Source organism: Antechinus flavipes, chromosome 1 (genome assembly GCF_016432865.1).
Source record: "Antechinus flavipes isolate AdamAnt ecotype Samford, QLD, Australia chromosome 1, AdamAnt_v2, whole genome shotgun sequence".
NCBI lineage: Eukaryota > Metazoa > Chordata > Mammalia > Dasyuromorphia > Dasyuridae > Antechinus > Antechinus flavipes.
This window is the reverse complement of record NC_067398.1, coordinates 258841242-258861955: the sequence shown is the minus strand read 5'-3', so window position 1 is coordinate 258861955 and position 20714 is coordinate 258841242. Positions and strand designations below refer to the sequence as shown.

The 20714-nt window shown below is 33.7% G+C and overlaps 1 pseudogene; it reads left to right on the top strand.

The window, feature by feature from the left end:
- The first annotated feature begins 11309 nt into the window (after nt 1–11309).
- On the top strand, nt 11310–19037 carry LOC127545216 (40S ribosomal protein S3a-like; annotated as a pseudogene).
- The last annotated feature ends 1677 nt before the right edge of the window (nt 19038–20714 follow it).

Genomic DNA, 20714 nt, shown 5'->3' with positions numbered 1-20714 from the left:
TTGTATTAGAAAACAAAGTCTTCTCCACTTTCTTGTTAAGTGTACATAAGCAAAATAATAAACACATACAAATAATGTATTAACAATATATTGTATTTAAATTTTAATTTATGAAATAAAATAAACATTTCCATAAAATAGTATAATAAAAAAAGATTGCACAGCAAATTGCAAATCTATTATGTACAACTTGCTACTCCTTTTAAATGTATAATAAAGTTATCATATAAGTTTCTTTTCCTCCCTTTCCTTTCCCCTTCCCTGCCCATCCTAGAGGTGGCTATCATTAAATACAAATATATATACATATATGTGAGTATATATAAATAAGTGTTAACATATAATAAAAGGTACATATTATATTTATTATGTGTTAATACATTTTATATGTATTATAGATAATATATGTAGGGGTCTCTGTCTTTCTCTTCCTTTCTCTCTCTATGTAAGTATATATATTATATTTGCATATATATATATATAAATACACACACACACATATATCACTAAATCTATGATTTTGTTGGTAGAGGAAATTACTGATGAGAAAATTGAGGAAATTTCTTTGGAGAATTGCCTAGGATACTGACTTATCTTCTCAGTTTCTTAGGTAACCCTTCAAATAACACACATATCTTTGTGTAAACAAATACATATATGCATATATGTGTATATGTTATGTACATATGTAAATAATTAGATCTAATATAGAGGACTGCATCTAGAGATAGTAAATTTTGGAAATGGATTCTTTTTACTAGAATTCTTCAAGCAAAATCTAGATGTCCAGTTATCAGGCATAATATAAAGGGAATAGTTATTTAGGTAAAAGTTAAACTTCATAGGTTCTGAGGCCTTTCCTAACTCAATGATAACCATGAGCTTTCATGACTATGTAGGATGGGCCTCTGTAAATAGTCACATAGCATGCATTTGCCGATCAATGTGCTGTTAAGCAGAAGCTTTTATAAAGCTTTATAAAGACAGGTTATATTTCTTAGGAGTATACAGCAGCCATATCAACTTATATGTAAAATGATTTACAGATGATATTATGCTGATAGAGGGGGGGAAATACTAGGATCAAACAGATCTGGATTCAAATTCTACCTATATTTCTTTGAGTAAATTACTTGCTCTTAAAAAAACTCTCTTCATCTCACGTTGTGCCTTTGCTAAATGAAGTTGAGGGTCTCCAAGATTCCTTTTAGCATTAAACTATACTGCTATGATTTTTGGCTCAGAGAGACATAAAATTCCATGGACTTAGCTTGAATTAGTTTGCCTATGAAGATCTTATATTTAGAGCAAGAAAGGAGCCCCTCATCTTACAAATGAAATACAAATCATATAAAATAATTTACTTAGCCATGGTCAGTCACAGAGGTAGTAAATAATAGAGAAAAAATTTGTTCTCAAGTCTTTTAACTCTAAATCCAGCACTTTTAACAATTAAATCATGTTATATGGTTATTTCATCATTTTCCTGGACCTCAGTTTCCATTTCTGTAAAATAAAGGGATTAGTTTAGATAATTGCTAAATTTTCTACAAACTGTAGTTTCTATGACTGTGATTTTCAGTATTCTTCGTGAAAGCTACTTCTTTTTATTTCCAATACTATTCTTTATTAGAAAAGGCAGAGTTGGATAAATAACAAGATATACTTCCATTGTACACATAGTTCATTTTGTGAATCATTTGTATTCCAAAAATTTCTAGGCAAGGGAGTAATTTTTTGGGGAGGGGAAACCATAGAAACAATATAATGGTTGTTGGTTAGACTCTCAAGCCAGCCCACAAACATCTTTTAATTCATGCTAGTGTTAAAATATACTATTACCATAAGACTATTTCAGCTACATTTAACTACATTCCATAGTATAAATATGTTCTCTCTCTTGGAATACATACTCCGAGGTCAGTTGATAATGGGGAGAACTGAGGCCCATAGTTTTGAACTTTCACTATTTATTAACTCTTTTCATTTTGGCAATAGAGAAATTATTTCTCTTAGCTCCTCCCAAGGTAATCTATATTGGAAATTGGAAACAAAGAACAGATTCCCTTATAAGTTTCGAGGAGGGGTCTCTGGTTTTGTATGTATATAGCCCATATTTTGTAGAAGATGGTGATCATGATAATAACAATATCAATAATGGATACAATATTTAGGATATAATAGAAAAACTTAAATGTCATGTTGCGCATCTAGAGATAGTAAATTTTGGAAATGGATTCTTTTTACTAGAATTCTTCAAGCAAAATCTAGATGTCCAGTTATCAGGCATAATATAAAGGGAATAGTTATTTAGGTAAAAGTTAAACTTCATAGGTTCTGAGGCCTTTCCTAACTCAATGATAACCATGAGCTTTCATGACTATGTAGGATGGGCCTCTGTAAATAGTCACATAGCATGCATTTGCCGATCAATGTGCTGTTAAGCAGAAGCTTTTATAAAGCTTTATAAAGACAGGTTATATTTCTTAGGAGTATACAGCAGCCATATCAACTTATATGTAAAATGATTTACAGATGATATTATGCTGATAGAGGGGGGGAAATACTAGGATCAAACAGATCTGGATTCAAATTCTACCTATATTTCTTTGAGTAAATTACTTGCTCTTAAAAAAACTCTCTTCATCTCACGTTGTGCCTTTGCTAAATGAAGTTGAGGGTCTCCAAGATTCCTTTTAGCATTAAACTATACTGCTATGATTTTTGGCTCAGAGAGACATAAAATTCCATGGACTTAGCTTGAATTAGTTTGCCTATGAAGATCTTATATTTAGAGCAAGAAAGGAGCCCCTCATCTTACAAATGAAATACAAATCATATAAAATAATTTACTTAGCCATGGTCAGTCACAGAGGTAGTAAATAATAGAGAAAAAATTTGTTCTCAAGTCTTTTAACTCTAAATCCAGCACTTTTAACAATTAAATCATGTTATATGGTTATTTCATCATTTTCCTGGACCTCAGTTTCCATTTCTGTAAAATAAAGGGATTAGTTTAGATAATTGCTAAATTTTCTACAAACTGTAGTTTCTATGACTGTGATTTTCAGTATTCTTCGTGAAAGCTACTTCTTTTTATTTCCAATACTATTCTTTATTAGAAAAGGCAGAGTTGGATAAATAACAAGATATACTTCCATTGTACACATAGTTCATTTTGTGAATCATTTGTATTCCAAAAATTTCTAGGCAAGGGAGTAATTTTTTGGGGAGGGGAAACCATAGAAACAATATAATGGTTGTTGGTTAGACTCTCAAGCCAGCCCACAAACATCTTTTAATTCATGCTAGTGTTAAAATATACTATTACCATAAGACTATTTCAGCTACATTTAACTACATTCCATAGTATAAATATGTTCTCTCTCTTGGAATACATACTCCGAGGTCAGTTGATAATGGGGAGAACTGAGGCCCATAGTTTTGAACTTTCACTATTTATTAACTCTTTTCATTTTGGCAATAGAGAAATTATTTCTCTTAGCTCCTCCCAAGGTAATCTATATTGGAAATTGGAAACAAAGAACAGATTCCCTTATAAGTTTCGAGGAGGGGTCTCTGGTTTTGTATGTATATAGCCCATATTTTGTAGAAGATGGTGATCATGATAATAACAATATCAATAATGGATACAATATTTAGGATATAATAGAAAAACTTAAATGTCATGTTGCGCAACTAAAGATAACAAGAAAGTAACACATAGGAAGGAATTTGGAAAATAAAAGCACATTAGAAAGCCTAGATTACTTTAATCATCAAGGGAAAACAAAAGTTGAGAAGCTAAGATGATAGATGTCAAAGCAATACAAAGGAAAACTTAAAAAGCAGAACATCAAATAACAACTTTACAAAAGTCATGAGAAGGAAACAAGTAAGAAGTAAGATACATCTCTCCAAATAGGAGGCTGTAGAAATGCTCTTGTCTTTATGTTACCAAGAAATTGAACACAATGAAAATGCAAGTTGTTTTAATGAACAATGGAATAATTATATAAAGGGAGGTGAACGAAACTATTGTCTCTAAAACACAGAAAAGTGATAGGAGCCAAAATTATTGGCTGGAATGCTTTACAATGGCACATGAATGACTATTATGATACTTTCCCAGTTGTCTCTTCAGCAGAAATCTAATGCCCCCTTTCTTTACAAAAGGTATGATATAGTTGTTATCAAAGGGTGAGATCACCATAGTGATTTTTAGAAATGTAGGCCAATTATTCATTTACATGTTATTAAAAGAAAAGATACTAGACAAACAAATTCCAAAATAAATTATATACTCAATAGGAAAACAGTATATTACCTGGAAGTGGGGGGGGGGAGAGGAGGAGGGAGGAAGTATATAAAAAAGATCCAATGGCTTTAAGAACAACTAATTTAAATTAAAATAATTTAAGAATATTTTAATAGCTGCCACTATGCCAAATTTCAAAGTAGGGATACCTAAGCCAATGAGATGAAAATCACATGGGAACCAGTACAAATCATTCTTATCATCCCAATTGCTACTGGAATTGCACCAAGGATGCTTTCAATGAGTCATTAGTGGATAGGCTTAAATGAAAATACTTAATTCCAACTAACAAATCCCCCCTAGTTATTTTATGCACTTATGCAGTAATTTATAAAACTTTGAATATAAAGAAACAAAAGCATGATGACAGCTTCTCAAAGGAATTCTATTTAAACCTAATGAAAGAAATGAGAATGAGATAATTAATAATACCAAAAACAATAATAAAAAATATTCAAGAGTAAAATAAACCTCTCTTCATGGACAACAACTTTGTGAACCCAACCAACAGCATATTGAAAATAAATCTCTGAAAAAATGTTTGTCATGCTTATTTGTTTATAGAAATAGTTATGATGTCAATTTAGGACCAGGTTATTGTGACCAGGAATAACAGATTTGTTATCCTTGAGGAGCCCAGACTTATGGATCAATGCAGATTAAACAAGGTAATTGTAGAATTTACAACATAACATTGCAGGCTACAAAATTTTTCACAATGCGTAGCTAGAAAGACATGACCTGGTGGCTAGACCAAGTATCAGAAGCTCTCTATATTTCATGAACACAACTCTATAGTATACACATGACATGAATATCCTTGAGAATATGAACAATAAACTATTTTGGTAATCGAACATTGTCATAGACAGATTGTTGTTTACAAATGCCTCAGAAAAAAATTGACATGTAAAACCTTAGGAACAATGTTTTTTAATAGAAATTATTGAAAGGAAAGAAAGACTTTTCAAAATATAGAGAGACCTGTGAGAGTAAATCAAAACATCATGGGAACTTCACTAGGTCCATATTATCCCCATCATCATGTCTGCTATATTCCATTATCTCAAAAGTGTTTTTAGTACTTCTTATAGAACATGAGCTTACATCCCTAATATTTATGTTCAGTCACAAAAAGCAATTATTCAAATCCACTTTTGCAATGGTCCACAGACTATTAAATAAAAGAATAATAGCAAAAATAGAAATTTTATTCTAAAATTGTTTTTTTTTTTCTGAACACTGGAAAAAGATGAGACTGAAATAATGAGATACTAACAAATTGAGATAATGATAATAAAACCAAAAGATAATGATAATAAAATCAAAGACAACAGATGCTTAAAAGTTGTAAATTGATGGAACTATACCCAAAGGGCTGTAAAATTTTGCATATCCTTTGATCCAAGAGTGGTTCTACTGGTCTGTATCCCAAAGAGATCATAAAAGAGGACAAGACCTACATGAGCAAAAATGTTTGTAGCAGCTCTTTTTGTGGTGGCAAATTGAGTGGATGCCCCTCACTTGGCAAATGGCTGACTAAATTTTTGTATATATGTAATGAAGTATTATTGTTCCACAAGAAATGACGTGCAGGCTGATTTCAAAAAGGCCCGGAAAGACTTACATGAACTGATTTAAAATAAAGTGAGTAGAACCAAGAGATCATTATACACAGTACAAGATTATATGATGTGGTGATCAACTGATAGATTTGGCTCTTTTCAACAATGAGGTGATTCAAGATACTTCCAATAGACTTTATTTATTTTTTTAAACACACATTATTTTATGAATCAGAGCAAAAGGGAAAAACCATGGGAGAAATATGAAAACATAAAAAAACAGTGAACATAACATATGTTGATTTACATTCAGTCTACATAATTCTTTTTTGGCATGCAGATGAGATTTTATGTCCAAAGTCCATTGGAATTGCTTTCAATCATTGAACCACTGAGAAGAACCAAGTCTTTCATAATTGATCATCCCACATCCTTGCAGTTAATGTGTACAATATATTCCTGGTTCTGCTTGTTTTGCTCAGCATTAGTTCACATAAATCTTTCTAGGCCTTTCTATTATCAGCTTATTCATCATTTTTATTGGAACAATAATATTCCTTTACCTTCATGTATCACAACTTGTTCAACCATTCCCCAACTGATGGGCATCCACTCCTTTTCTAATTATTTGCTATCACAAAAAGAGCTGCTATAAATATTTATGATCTTCTTTATGATCTTCTTGGGATATAGACCCAGTAATGGCCCTGCTGGGTCAAAGGGTATACACGGTCCTTTGGGTATAGTTCCAGATTGCTTTCCAGAATGATTCGGTTATTTTATAACTCCATCAATAATGCATTATTGTTCAAGTTTTCCCACATCCCCTCCAACATTTATCATTATTTTTTCCTATCATCTTAGCCAATTTGAGAGGTATGATGTGATACCTCAGAATTGTTTTAATTTGTATTTCTCTAATCAATAGTGATTTAGAGCCTTTTTCTCATATAAGCATAGTTGTCTTTAATTTATTATCTGAAAATTGTCTGTTCATATCTTTTGACCATTTATGAATTGGGGAATGACTTGTATTTTTATAAATTTGACACAGTTCTTTATATATTTTAGAAATGAGAATTTTATCAGAAATACTGGCTGTAAAGATTTTTTCCTCAGCTTTGTACTTCCCTTTTAATCTTATTTCTATTGGTTTTGTTTGTGAAAAAACTTTTAAAATTTAATGTAATCAAAGTTGTCCATTTTATTTTTTATAATGTTCTCTAGTTCTTATTCTCCAAAGATCTAATAGGTAAATTATCTTTTGTTCTCCTGATTTGTTTATGGTATCATCCTTTATGCCCAAATAATGTATCCATTTTGATCTTATTTTGATATGGGCTGTGAGATGTAGGTCTATATAGAACTTCCAATAGACATGTTGAAAAGTGCAAAAAGGCTAAAATGAGATAGTGCATATAAAATTCTTTATATACTTTAAAGCAGTATATAAAGCTTAGTTATTGTTATTATTATCCTTACTATTATTATCCTCTTTTTGTACATGAGAAAGCTAAGATGTGGAAAAACTCACACTTGTTTATTAGCATGTAAATATTCACAATCACTATGGGTCAGAGGTGATTCAAAATCATATCTTTCTTGTTTCCAAGTCTAATACTTTTTCTATTATATTTTGTTGCTTATTTTTTTAAAAATGTCATTAACAACTCATATCAATATATTTTTGCATGCTAATAATAATTCATTTCTGTAATGCTTTTTTGGGTGGGGAAAGATAATCAGAATAAGTTGACTTGCTCAGGTCACACAGCTAATAAGTATCTAAGGTCACATTTGAACTCAGGTTCTCCTGATTCTGCGCCAATGCTCTATTACTACAGTATCTAACTGCTCCTGTGTAGTGTTTTAAGATTAAAAAAAAAAAAAAAAAAAACCTTTCCTTATAAAATTACTTGAGGTAGTTTCTGTAAATATTATTATCCTATTTCATTGATGATAAAACAGAGGCTTAGGAAGGTTAATTAAACTAATCAAGAATAAGTGTCAGAGTCAGAAATCGAATGCAGGCTTTTTCTGACTCAAATCTAGATCTCTTTCTACTAGTCAAGGAGGTAAAAAGTATGCACTAGGTATTGGTGCAATACTTAAAGGGCAGGACTTGAAATCAGGAAGGTCCTTGAATTCTATTTCACTCAAGTATTTAACACTGGACAAATCATTTAATCTCTCTGCACCTTAGTTTCCTCATATGTAACATGAGAATTATGTTATCCCCTATTTCCCAGGGTTTTTCTGAGGATCAAATAAGAAAACATATATCACATTGTGCAAACCTTGTTTATTCTATTTCCTAAGTGCCTGACGGCCAAGACCGTACACCAAGATAAGATCAAAATGGATTCATGATCTAGACATAAAGAATGAGATTATAAATAAATTAGAAGAACATAGGATAGTTTGCCTCTCAGACCTGTGGAAGAGGAAGGAATTTATGACCAAAGAAGAACTAGAGGTCATTATTGATCACAAAATAGAAAATTTTGATTATTTCAAATTAAAAAGCTTTTGTACAAACAAAGCTAATGCAGACAAGATTAGAAGGGAAACAATAAACTGGGAAAATATTTTTACAGGTAAAAGTTATGATAAAGGCCTCATTTCCAAAATATATAGAGAATTGACTCTAATTTATAAGAAATCAAGTCATTCTCCAATTGATAAACGGTCAAAGGATATGAACAGACAATTCTCAGATGAAGAAATTGAAACTATTTCTAGCCATACAGAAAGATGCTCCAAGTCATTATTAATTAAAGAAATGCAAATTAAAACAACTCTGAGATACCACTACACATCTGTCAGATTGGCTAGAATGACAGGGAAAGATAATGCTGAATGTTGGAGAGGATGTGGGAAAACTGGGACAGTGATACATTGTTGGTGGAATTGTGACCACATCCAGCCATTCTGGAGAGCAATTTGGAACTATGCTCAAAAAGCTATCAAACTGTGCATACCCTTTGATCCAGCAGTGTTTCTACTGGGCTTATTCCCCAAAGAGATACTAAAGAAGGGAAAGGGACCTGTATGTGCCAAAATGTTTGTGGCAGCCCTGTTTGTAGTGGCTAGAAACTGGAAAATGAATGGATGCCCATCAACTGGAGAATGGTTGGGTAAAATGTAGTATATGAATGTTATGGAATATTATTGTTCTGTAAGAAATGACCAACAGGATGAATACAGAGAGGCTTGGAGAGACTTACATGAACTGATGCTGAGTGAAATGAACAGGGCCAGGAGATCATTATATACTTCAACAACAATACTATATGATGATCAATTCTGATGGACATAACTCTCTCCAACAATGACATGAACCAAATCAGTTCCATTTGTTCAATAATGAAGAGAACCAGCTATACCCAGTGAAAGAACTCTGGGATATGAATGTGAACCACAGCATAGCATTTCTATTCCCTTTGTTTTTGTCCACTTGCATTTTTGATTTCCTTCTCAGGTTATTTTTACCTTATTTCTAAGTCTGATTTTTCTTGTGTAACAAAATAACTGTATGAATATGTATACATATATTGTATTCAATATATACTTTAACATATTTAACATGTGTTGGTCTACCTGCCATCTAGGGGAGGGGATGGGGGGAAGCAGGGGAAAAGTTGGAACAGAAGATTTTGCAAGGGTCAATGCTGAAAAATTACCTGTGCATATATCTTGTAAATAAAAAGCTATATAAAAAAGACATTTTTTGTTATATTTGTGAGTTGGTCACTAGCTGTAAAGTCACAACTTAAGAGACAATAAGGAAGCCCCATTTGAAGTTGGGTGCCTATAATCCCACATAAAAGTGTCAGTTACTTTAAAAGGCCACAGGATGCTTGTTTCTCAATGTTTTCAGCAGGATGATAGGGATGATGAGCATCTAGCTTTATGAACCACACAAAAATAAATTTTTTAAAATTCCATTTTTAATGGAGTTTTTATTGGTGATGAAATTACTTTTTGCTGATTGACAGCAACAACTTTCCTATTTTGGCTATTCCTTCATGGACAGTGAGGGCAGCACAGCATGAACAATTATTGCTCACAATAGTTGGTTTGGGGACTTGCATTATCCAAACACTTTTCTTCCACATCAGTTTTTCCCATATGGGCCAAGCCTCTACATAAACACCTTTGGTGTTTGTTATTAGCCTTCACTGAGATGGTTTAAAAAATGATTTTTTATAATTGATGCCCTTCTAAGGGCAAAAGACATTTTCTGTTCATCTTAAAGATTGAAACATGCTATTCTATTACTTGTTGTTTTGGGGCCCAAAGTGTTATGATTGTTCTGGTCTGTGCTGCTTACATCCCAGAGCAAGTGCTTGAATCAAGAGAAATGGAAATCTGTATAAGTCTTTAATTGAGTAATTAAAGAAAAAGATTAATCTATCCTTCACATTAAAAAGTATTGTAATAATTCTTGGAAGCTAAGTGGCAGAGAAAATAGAGCCAGGTCTAGAATAAAATTAAGCTTTAGGTATTAAATGTGTAATCCTGAGCAATCACTTAACTTCTGTCTGCCTCAGTTTCCACATCTACAAAATGAGGATAAAAATAGGATCTACCCTGCAGGATGGTTGTGAGAATATGATGAGATAATTTTTTGTAAATAAATTTTTAAAAGGACTTGGTATGTGTCTTGCACATAGTAGACACCATATAACTGTTTATCCCCTTCCTTTCATAGAGACAGAATGAAATTCAGAAATCATAAAATTTAATACTTACATTTTACATATGAGAAAACTGAGGCACACAGAACCCAAGTCTTTAGATTTCAGGTCCAGCATCTTTTCCACTCTACTACATCCCTCTCTGTATGAGTAGCTGATAGATTATTCCTTATGCTCATTGACATATTTGGTACTCATAGAAACAGTGGCAAATAAACAGTACTAGTCTTATCCCCAGTTTGCAGCTGAGGGAAACTAAGACACAGAAAAGTTAATTAAGATCTTAGTATTCATAAGTGTCAGAGGGAGGACTTGAATCCAGGTCTTCTCATGCCAATGTGAGACTTCTTCTAGATCAGGAATGATTGTGTGTATATGTGTGTGTGTGTGTGTGTGTGTGTGTGTGTGTGTGTGTGTGTATACACACACACACACACACATACATACATATATATATATATATATATTTGTGTTTAATGGTAGCCATATTTAGGATGGGAGGAGAAAAAGGGGGAAAAGAATTACATGATAATTTATTATGTATTTAAAAGGAATACCAACTTGTACATATAATAGATTTCAGTTTCATTTGCAATCATCTTTCCCCCTTTTTCTACTGTTATGAAAATACTTGTTTTATTTCTTACATTCAAAATAAAATAAATTAAATTTCAAAAAAGAACTCTGATGAATATAATGGTCATTTACGATTCCAGAAGATTAAGGATGATACAGGCAACTCACATCCTAACAGGTAGGTGATGGATGCAGAATGCAGAATAAGATGTATACTTTTTGAACATGGACAATTAAAGAATTTATTTCTTATAAGGAATTTGTTGGTTTTTTTCTTTCCATTTTTCTCAGTGGGTTAGAAGAAAATGAGAAAACCTATTTATGTGGATTATAAAAATAAAATTCATTTGTAAAAAAAGTACTTCTATAACCAAAAGATAATAGATGTTCATGAAAAAATTCTTGTCTTGTAGTGAAATTTAAGACCTGAATTTTCCCAGTTAAAGAATAAGCTGGATGAAGGGAAAAAAAAAATTACCTTCCCCAAATCAGAGAAACCAAAAAACAAAAATAGTTTGGTATAGTGGTAGAAGCCCTGGTTTGTTCACAAATGGCCTGAGTTTGAATTTTGACTGACTACCTATCTAAATTTGAAGAACTCAATGACCTATATGAGGCTTCTATTTCCTCACCTGTAAAATGAAGGGATTGGTTTTAGACATCTTTCAGCTCTAAATCTGATATTAGAAAACAAGAGCCATAGATAAAGCTTAGAACAAAGGAACTATGAAATCCCCAAATAGCTTGGCCAGCTCTTTAATCCACCCTATCAAACATTAACTGTTAATAGGTAATTACCTAACTTCACTGCCAGTGATTAACTCCAATTAGCTGGAAATTTCAAAGTGCATATAACAGAAATATAAGCACAACCATGAAAATCCTGCCTGCTGTGGAATTATCCTAAATGGGATTGATTTTTTCCCAGATGTGGAACCCACAGAGAAGGAGTAAAACACATAGATACACAGACATACAGACACAGACACACACACACACACACACACACACACGCGCACACACACACACACACACACACACACACACACACACACACACCATGAAGGCAGGTTACAAGAAATTACCCAGAATGAGAGTCAGAAGTGGAGGCTTCTAATCTGAGCTCTGTCGTCTTGACACAATTGCCTGCCCTCTTTGGGCTTCTATTTTCTTCTCTATAAAATGAGGGCCTTATCCAAAATAATCTTTTTGGCTTTTCCTAGATCTGATATTTTCTGAGAAATTGATCTTAAATCTATCATCTCAAGGTAAATTACTTTGAGCAAAATGCTCTATGGTGACACATATATTTTAAGGCTGGAAGGAACTGACTTGGACAGTATAAGAATCCCTTTCTTTTTCAACACATCTACTTTCCCAAGGTATTTTGAAAAATAGTACAATAGAAAGAACACAGTCAGAACAAATCTCATCTCAGAGAATGTGTTACTGTGGGCAAGTGACTTAACCTGCTTGGGCCTCATTTTCTCATTTGTTAAATGAGGAAGTTGAATTAGAGAGGCTCTGGGGTTTTTTTCCAGCTCTAGATCTGTAATCTTACAATTATAATAAAAATGACTTATGGGCCCATTTATTAGTGGCAGGATTTAATCTCAATTTTTCCTAGTTTTGGATCAAAGTTCTACAGAAGATTTTATTGAATTAAGGCAACACAAACACTGAGTTTTTTCTCAATAAGTTTATAATTGCTACTTTAAATTTTATATTATTACTACTATATAATAATAAAATTTGGCATTTATATTGGTCTTTAAAGTTTGCAAAAATGTTTTATATACATTATTTCATTTGAGCCTCATAACAATCCTACAAAGTTAATATTACAATTTGTGGCTTCCCTTTAGGCATATCCCCTCAAATCATTCCAAACAGGCTGTCACCCACTCTGCCTACACACAAGGCCATCCATGAGTTCAGAAAAATATAGAACATTTTATATTACCCTGTAGTCATTTTAAAAATGAATGTCAAAAGTCCTGCAATATGAGCCTCCAAAGTTCATTGACTTCTATTCTGATTTGCATCTCTTGGGCCTATTTAGCCATAGTTATAGAATGTTGAAATAGGAATCATCTCTAGGGATCATCTAGACCCTCTCATTTTATGGATGAAGAAATTGAGATCAGAGAAGGGAAGTGGCTTGATAAGGTTATAAAGCAAGGCTCCAGATCTCCTGACTCCTGGGCCAATGTTCTTTCTATTACTTCAGGGTTCACACAAAGAGAGTTTTGAAGGCAAATTTAATTATAGTACTAACTAAAGGGACTCATTACTGTCACTCAAAAGCTGGATGAAGTTGAATTTCCTGTGTTCACAGAAATCTGGCTCTTCATAAGTTTGTCCTTAGAAAAGTCTGCACTGTAAGTCTTCAGATCATGACTAATTTTAACAAAAAATCACCAAGTTTCTTTTACCTCATGATGTACTAAGTTGAATCTCATCTGTCAGAGACAGTTTTAGTTAGGACTAGTATACCTGGAGTTTGTAGGAGCAAAAAAGAGTCTCTATTTAATGTTTCTTCCTGCTTGATGAGCCCAAAGTTCCCAAGTTCAAGGGCTTTGGCGTTTATTAAGGTCTCTATAACACAATCATCCACAGTTTTTCCAGCATTTGTTACCTTTATATCCCGGGTCATTATGCAACATGATTCTCCTGGTTGAATTAGTCTATGGTATGGGCAAAATACTATCCACATGTTGCCCAGCCTGGAAGAAATAAGAATTTGATACAAGTTAAGACCTAGCTGTACCTTCTCATATTTTGTAGTTTACTCTTTGTAATCCCATTTGGCATTTTTTTGGCAGAGACACAAGAGTGGTTTCCCATTTCCTTTTCCGGCTTATTTTACAGATGTGGAAATTGAGATAAACAGGGTTATAGTGACTTGCCTAGGGTCACACACCTAGTAAGTATTTGGGGTCAGATTTGCACTCACAAAGATGACTCTTCCTGGTTCTAGGCCTGGCACTCTCTCCACTGTGTCACCTAGTTGCCTTCCCATCTTTAATTACCAATAATTAGCAACAAAAGCAAAAACAAGTCCTCTATCTTTCCCTTTATGGTTTCCAAAGTGCTTCTTTTCCATTATCTCATTTGATCCTAAAAACAGCCACATGAGAAAAATATTAAACAATAAGAAAACCTTTGTATATGAGGAAACAGAGATTTGGAAACTTTAAGTGACTTATTCATAGTCACAGAGAACCAATGGCAGAATTATGACTAGATCTCTGGTTTTCTATTAACCTCATTCTCTGTATAGTAAACTCTCTTGCTTTTCCATTTAATAGTTACTACAAGTCATGTCTATTAGAAGGAGGATTTCTATCAAGAAAACCAGTTAGTTACAGATGTCAGGCCCAGATGATCAGATATCTTAGACCCAAAGATACCAGCAAAAATAGGGCTGAAAAGGAGATGTATGCTAAAGACAGAGAAACTTTGCTTCCTTCATGATATTGGTTAGCATCTGTTCTGGGACCAGCTGCCAAAAAATGGGTTCAGATGTAACACTAGGAACTTGAGTAAGCAATAAAATCCTGAAGGTAAAGACTCTGGGTCCCTCCAGGACACTTTAGACCTCTCATCATGCACGCTACACTTCAACAAAACTGGCCTTCCTGCTGTTCCTCACACATGGCATTCTATCTTTGGTCTCCATACTTTTGCATAAACTATTCCCTGTGCGCCGTCTCATATTTCCACAGCTGGAAGGTATCTCAGAGGTTAGCACATTCAGCCCTCTGATTTTAAGGTAGAAGAAACTCAGGACTATGGACTTAAAATGATGACCCAATGATTGAAAGTGTCCAATGTGGGGCTCTAACTCAAATCTTACTGTAAACTCAGTTCTTTCCTCTGAAAGAACTCCAGCACTGAGAATTTTAGCTTTTTTGATTTTGAACTCCAATGAAATTTTTCATATGGTCTTCTTGGATCCTTTCTCACTATCCAGCTATAAGCAATTCATAACTATTACCTCCTTCACCCTCAGAAATTAAATTACTTTTTATTTATTTCTATATATTTAGTATCAATTTCAATGTCTAGCTGTTGTGTCCTCCTTCATAAGAATGTAAAGTCCTTCAAGGCGGGAACATTGTTTTTTGTCTTTTGTAACCCCAGTATGTACTACAGTGTCTGACCAATAGCGTATTTTTAATTAATGGGCTTGATGACAGATTGATAAATTGATTACTTAATTAAGATCATTATGGCTGATTCTCATGGTTGAGGATAAACTTGAAATAGGCTGGAAAAGAAAGAGAAGAATTCAAGGGAAAATAATGTAGAATGATCTTGATTATTGGTTTGCTGAGGTTGAGAACTTTAATATTTTTCTTAAATAATTAATTGTTCATTTATGTATTTTGCTGAGGGCAATTGGAATTAAGTGACTTGCCCAGGGTCATGCAGCTAGAAAGTGCTAAGTGTCTGAGGCCAGATTTGAACTCAGATCCTTCTGACTTCAGGGCTGATGCTCTATCCACTGCGCCACTTAGCAGCCCTAAATAAATTATTAATTCATTTATGATTAACTATTAATTAAAATTAAAATAATAATATTGATATTATTAATTCAATAAATTATTCTTTGCTATAACAAGTTTTTCATTGGTTCTGATCAGAGTTTCTGGAGTAAGTCAGTGAGGGATTTATTTAGGAATAATATGTGAGTGACATTTATAGGATGGTTAGAGAGGACTAATGCTGTGATGTGAGGTCTTGCCAAGAGTCCTTTTCAGAGCCGTTTATCCATCCTTGGTGTTCACCTGTCACCCTGGGATTTCACTGCCACACTGTGGTTAAAACCATCCCAGCAGATGGACTAAACCAGGTTGAGGATAATCAACAGGCCTCAAATCTATTAATAATAGTGAAGTCTACCCCAAGCATGTGAAGACTTCCTCCCAGCAGAATGGGTTGATGAGAACAATGTGTTCCAATGGCCATGAAGGTGGCTGAAGCATGTGGTGGAATGTTTCAAGCTTGGCCAGAAAAGATGCTAAGGTCATCCACTGCATTCTGGGGAATTGCTGGCTGTCCAGACTTTTATCTTCTCATTAGACATATCTGACTCTGGAAGAGAAAGTGAAGCTGACTGTTGTACAACTCTTCCTTACTTAAATCCAGTTCATGTTTAAGTCAACTCATAACCCCTGATGTCATTGGTCCTCTAGGAAAACAAACAAGGGAATAGGAAAAGAGAGATAGTGTGTTGTAATACATATAGAACTGATCTCAGAGTTAGGAAGACAAAGGTTTAGCTCTTATATCTTCATGGCTGTGAGACCCTGAATGAGTCAGTAATTTCTCCCTAATGACCCTGAAAAACCTCTAAGCCTTTAAAAGACAAAGAACTCACTTATCACACAGATGAAATCAAAGATCGGGGCGGGGATGGAGAACAGATGGTCATGTATGGATTTTAATGTCACTTAAAGTTTGAGTGAACTTAACAGAACTTCTTTTATACCTCTTAGTTACCTAGAACAAGATAATTTTTAAACTTCCATGAATGTTTAGAAATATTTAGAATATTTTTGCTGAGAACAGAAATTTAAAAACAAAAACAAATCACAGTAACCACCAGAATCCTTTTTGAATAATAAATCAAGAGCAATAAAAGACCTTAGAAGTCAGATAAATTCATCCCTTTCATTTTAGCTGATGAAGAAACTGAGGTTAAGGAATGTTAGACAGTTGTAAACATCAAAGATAGGATGTAAACTTGTATCCTTTGACTTCAGAGTGAACACAGTTTTCACTAGACCAAACTGCTTTCTGTGGATCTTTAAAAAGACTAAATTTAAAAGAGGAAACTTCTGTATTTTCAGAGGAATCGATTTTTTAGGAGTCTATTTTCTGTTTCTCTTTCTCTATCAATCTCTCTCTGTCTCTGTCTTTCTCTCTCTCACTCTCTCAGTCTCTCTATGTCTGTCTTTCTCTGTCTGTCTTTGTCTTTTTCTTTCTTTCTATACTTACATATGTATGTATATGCATCTATTTATATTATGTATATATACATGCACAATCTCCTCCCTAAACAAGGCACTGAAGTGAATTGTTATATTGTGTTTTGGTTTCACTTCTCCCTACCCCATTTATCTTCAGAAAGGCAATCTTTCACTATGGTGAAGATAAAATGTAGGCATCTTTCCAAGAATGACTTTTTTAAAGCCATGTACTAAGGACCAGCAAAGTGGGTCTTATGATCTTCTTCCCTTTCAATTCTTTCCCTTCGCCTTTTCCCTTTCCCTCCCCCTTCCACCTCTTGCTTTGCAACACACCTAGAGACAAAGGCAAGTTGGAAGCTATAAAAAACTGTCAGCCTTAATTATCTTTTAAATATTTCAAATCTCGGATCTTTGGCTCTATTTGGAATTTTCTTGACTTTTGGACCTATTTCCCATCTCAGACCTTTCTTATCTTTGTAGACCTTGGGTTCTCCAGTCTTTTTCTCTTTGTTTGATTTTATAGTTATTGGAGTAAAGCCTCAACTTTGATTCTGTCTGGTCTCTGATCTATACTCATATCGGGTAAGTGGACTTTTCTTCTGCCTGTTTTATTTTGCCACATTAGCAAGAGTTCTGATGATCTCAGTAGTTTTGGAACATTCTCTGTTCATAGATCGATCTCTAATCCCTAAGTAGTAATACCAGAATAGGATTCTTTGGTGTCAATTAACCTCTCCTGTGCCAGAATTCTTTGTATTAAGAGTTAATGAAACTTAGGATTTCTACATATGATAAATCCATCTCACTAATGTTTTTAAACATTGTATTGGGAAGCAAGCAAACTTTTATCACTTCTCTTAGGAGACAAAGATGGTAGACTATTAAGATATGCTTCATTACCCAGCTAAGAAATAGAAGCTTACATTTTATTCTCAATAAAATTTCAAACTTCAGTCACAGAACAATGACCACAGATTCTTCAAGATCAAAAATAATTCTAATGGAGAGGATAAAAAAGCAGTGTAAGCTTCTGAAACTTAACTGTTTAAGTACACAGGCTGATGTTCCTGGGCAATGCCAGTCAGGGATTGTTTAATTCAAGAAAAAAACTATGAAGAGAAGGGATGGCATAAATATGTTTTTGTATAGCAAAAAGGAGGCAAAAAGGAAACAAGAAGAAAGCAGTTGAACCATTTTCTAAGAAAGTTTGGTATGTTGCAAAAGCACCAGCTATGTTCAACATTCGCGATATTGGCAAGACACTGGTTACCAGGACTCAAAGAACAAAAATTGCCTCTAATGTTCTCAAGGATCAAGTCTCTGAAGTGAGCTTTGCTGCCTGCAGAATAATGAGATTGCTTTTTGTAAGGTCAAGTTAATTACTGAAGACATTCAGGATAAAAATTGTTTGACCAGTTTCCATGGAATGGATCTTCCCCAGGACAAGATGTACTCCATGATAAAAAAAAGTGGCAGATATGATTGAAGTCCATGTTGATATCAAAACTACTAATGGCTACTTGTTCTGCCTCTTTTGTGTTGGTTTTATCAAAAAGTGCAACAATCAGATCCATAACACCTTTTATGCCTAGCACCAACAGATCCACCAGATTCCTAGGAAAATGATGGAAATTATGAAAATAACTTGAAAGAAGCTGTTAATAAGCTAATTTCAAGCAGCATTGGAAAAGTCATAGAAAAAGCTTGCCAATCCATTTACCCTCTCCATCAAGTGTTGGTTTGAAAAGTCAAGATGCTCAAGAAGCCCAAATTTGAATTGTGAAAGCTAATGGAACTTCATGGTGAAGGTGGTGGCTCTGGAAAATCTTCAGGAAATGAAACAGGCCCAAAAGTTGAAAGGATCGATAGCTATAAACCACCAGTTCAAGAACCTGTCTAAAATAAGAACTTTTAAAGTTTAAAAAATAAAAATTTATCATTGTGGGGAAAAAATGCATTGAATCATTAGCCAATAAGATATTGAAAGTCAAATGAACTTGAGAATGTTCAGGAAAATGAGACTTTCAATGTCTTTCTAGTAGTTGTAGAAAACATAGCCCCTAACTTCAGTTATGGGAACTTTCAGTTAGGGAAAGTTATACATATGTAGCTTTACAACAATGAAAATAAGTCAATCTATTGTGTAATAACCAGGAATTAAAGGAATCTAGGATTCTTATTGAGCAACAATTCAAGGGATAGAATTCTAAAAAGAAATAGAATGATCCCAAATTGTAACTGCTATTATAGAACTAAGAAAAGCCTTCGTGGTTGTTCAAGCTGAAAAAGACCGTAGATTGTGCATTGATAATTTATCTACTTTAAACAGACAGTCCACAATTCCCAAAAACAGAAATATTGATGTCTATGAAGGTCAGCAAAATTTATACAGAGAATCATCTCCTCTTAAACATAGACATTGTGACAAATAAACTTTTTTTTTATCATTTTGCAATTGATCTACTTTATATAGTTCATGCTACCAATAAATTTAATGCTTCTGAAATCATAAACTTTTATATCAATTTTGAGGGATGCTTCAGAGCTATCCAAAAATAGAATGGGCTCTATTTCATTGGAGGTTTTCAAACATAATCTGAATAACTATTCACTTGATAAATTATACTATAGGGTGCTGAGGTATAATCCAACTTAAATTCTGTGCTTCTGTGACTGTGATTATTTTGTGATTTGACTTGACTAAGGTCACACTGATCTACCTAATGAGTCAGAATTTAGGATACTAGAGAAAACTTCATCAACACACTATGAAAATTTAATTTAAATTCAAGATTGCCTGCTACCATGCAAAAGATATAAGGAAAATAGTTCATTTCGAATCCTCATTTAGTCTTTTATCTTCAGTCATGAGAATCACTAGTTGCCCAACAAGAAGAAAACATGGTACCTCAGAGAATGCTTTCGGTTTATTAAGGCTTAAGGGAGACTATAATTCTGGCATGAATAGTACTGGTTGATCACTCATACTTAACAATCTGGCTGTATTTATTTTCCCAATTTTTTTTTTTTATAGTTCTCCCCTTGGCAAACTCTGTTAAGCCAAAGTGGATGACTGGCCATTTGTTCATCTTGTTTTGTACTCTCCCTACCCGAGGCGTGTATAGAATGTACCCACACTAGATTTTGGCTTGTGAAAATATCCATCTCTTTCTCCAAGGCTGAGCACAGGCACTACATTCTATATAAAGACTTCCTTAATCCTCCTTCAAAAAAAATTAAACCTATTTGTCTAAATAAGTCCTTTGCCCTGTTCACATTTTTACTTATATCTTGTGTAGTAGAATGAGACCTGGGTTTAAATTCTGCCTCTGACATTTATCAGCTATACAACTATTAGAAAACCATTTAAACTCTCAGAGCCTCAATTTCTTTGTCCATAAAATGGAGATAATAATGCCTATTTACCTACTTCACTGGAGTGTTACAAGGATCAAATAAGATACAGTGCTTTGTATATCTTAAAGTGCTATAAAAATGTCAAGAATTATTATTATATATCTGTGTGTACATCTTATCCCCTACATTAGTTTGTAAGCTCTTGGAGTGCTGGGACTGA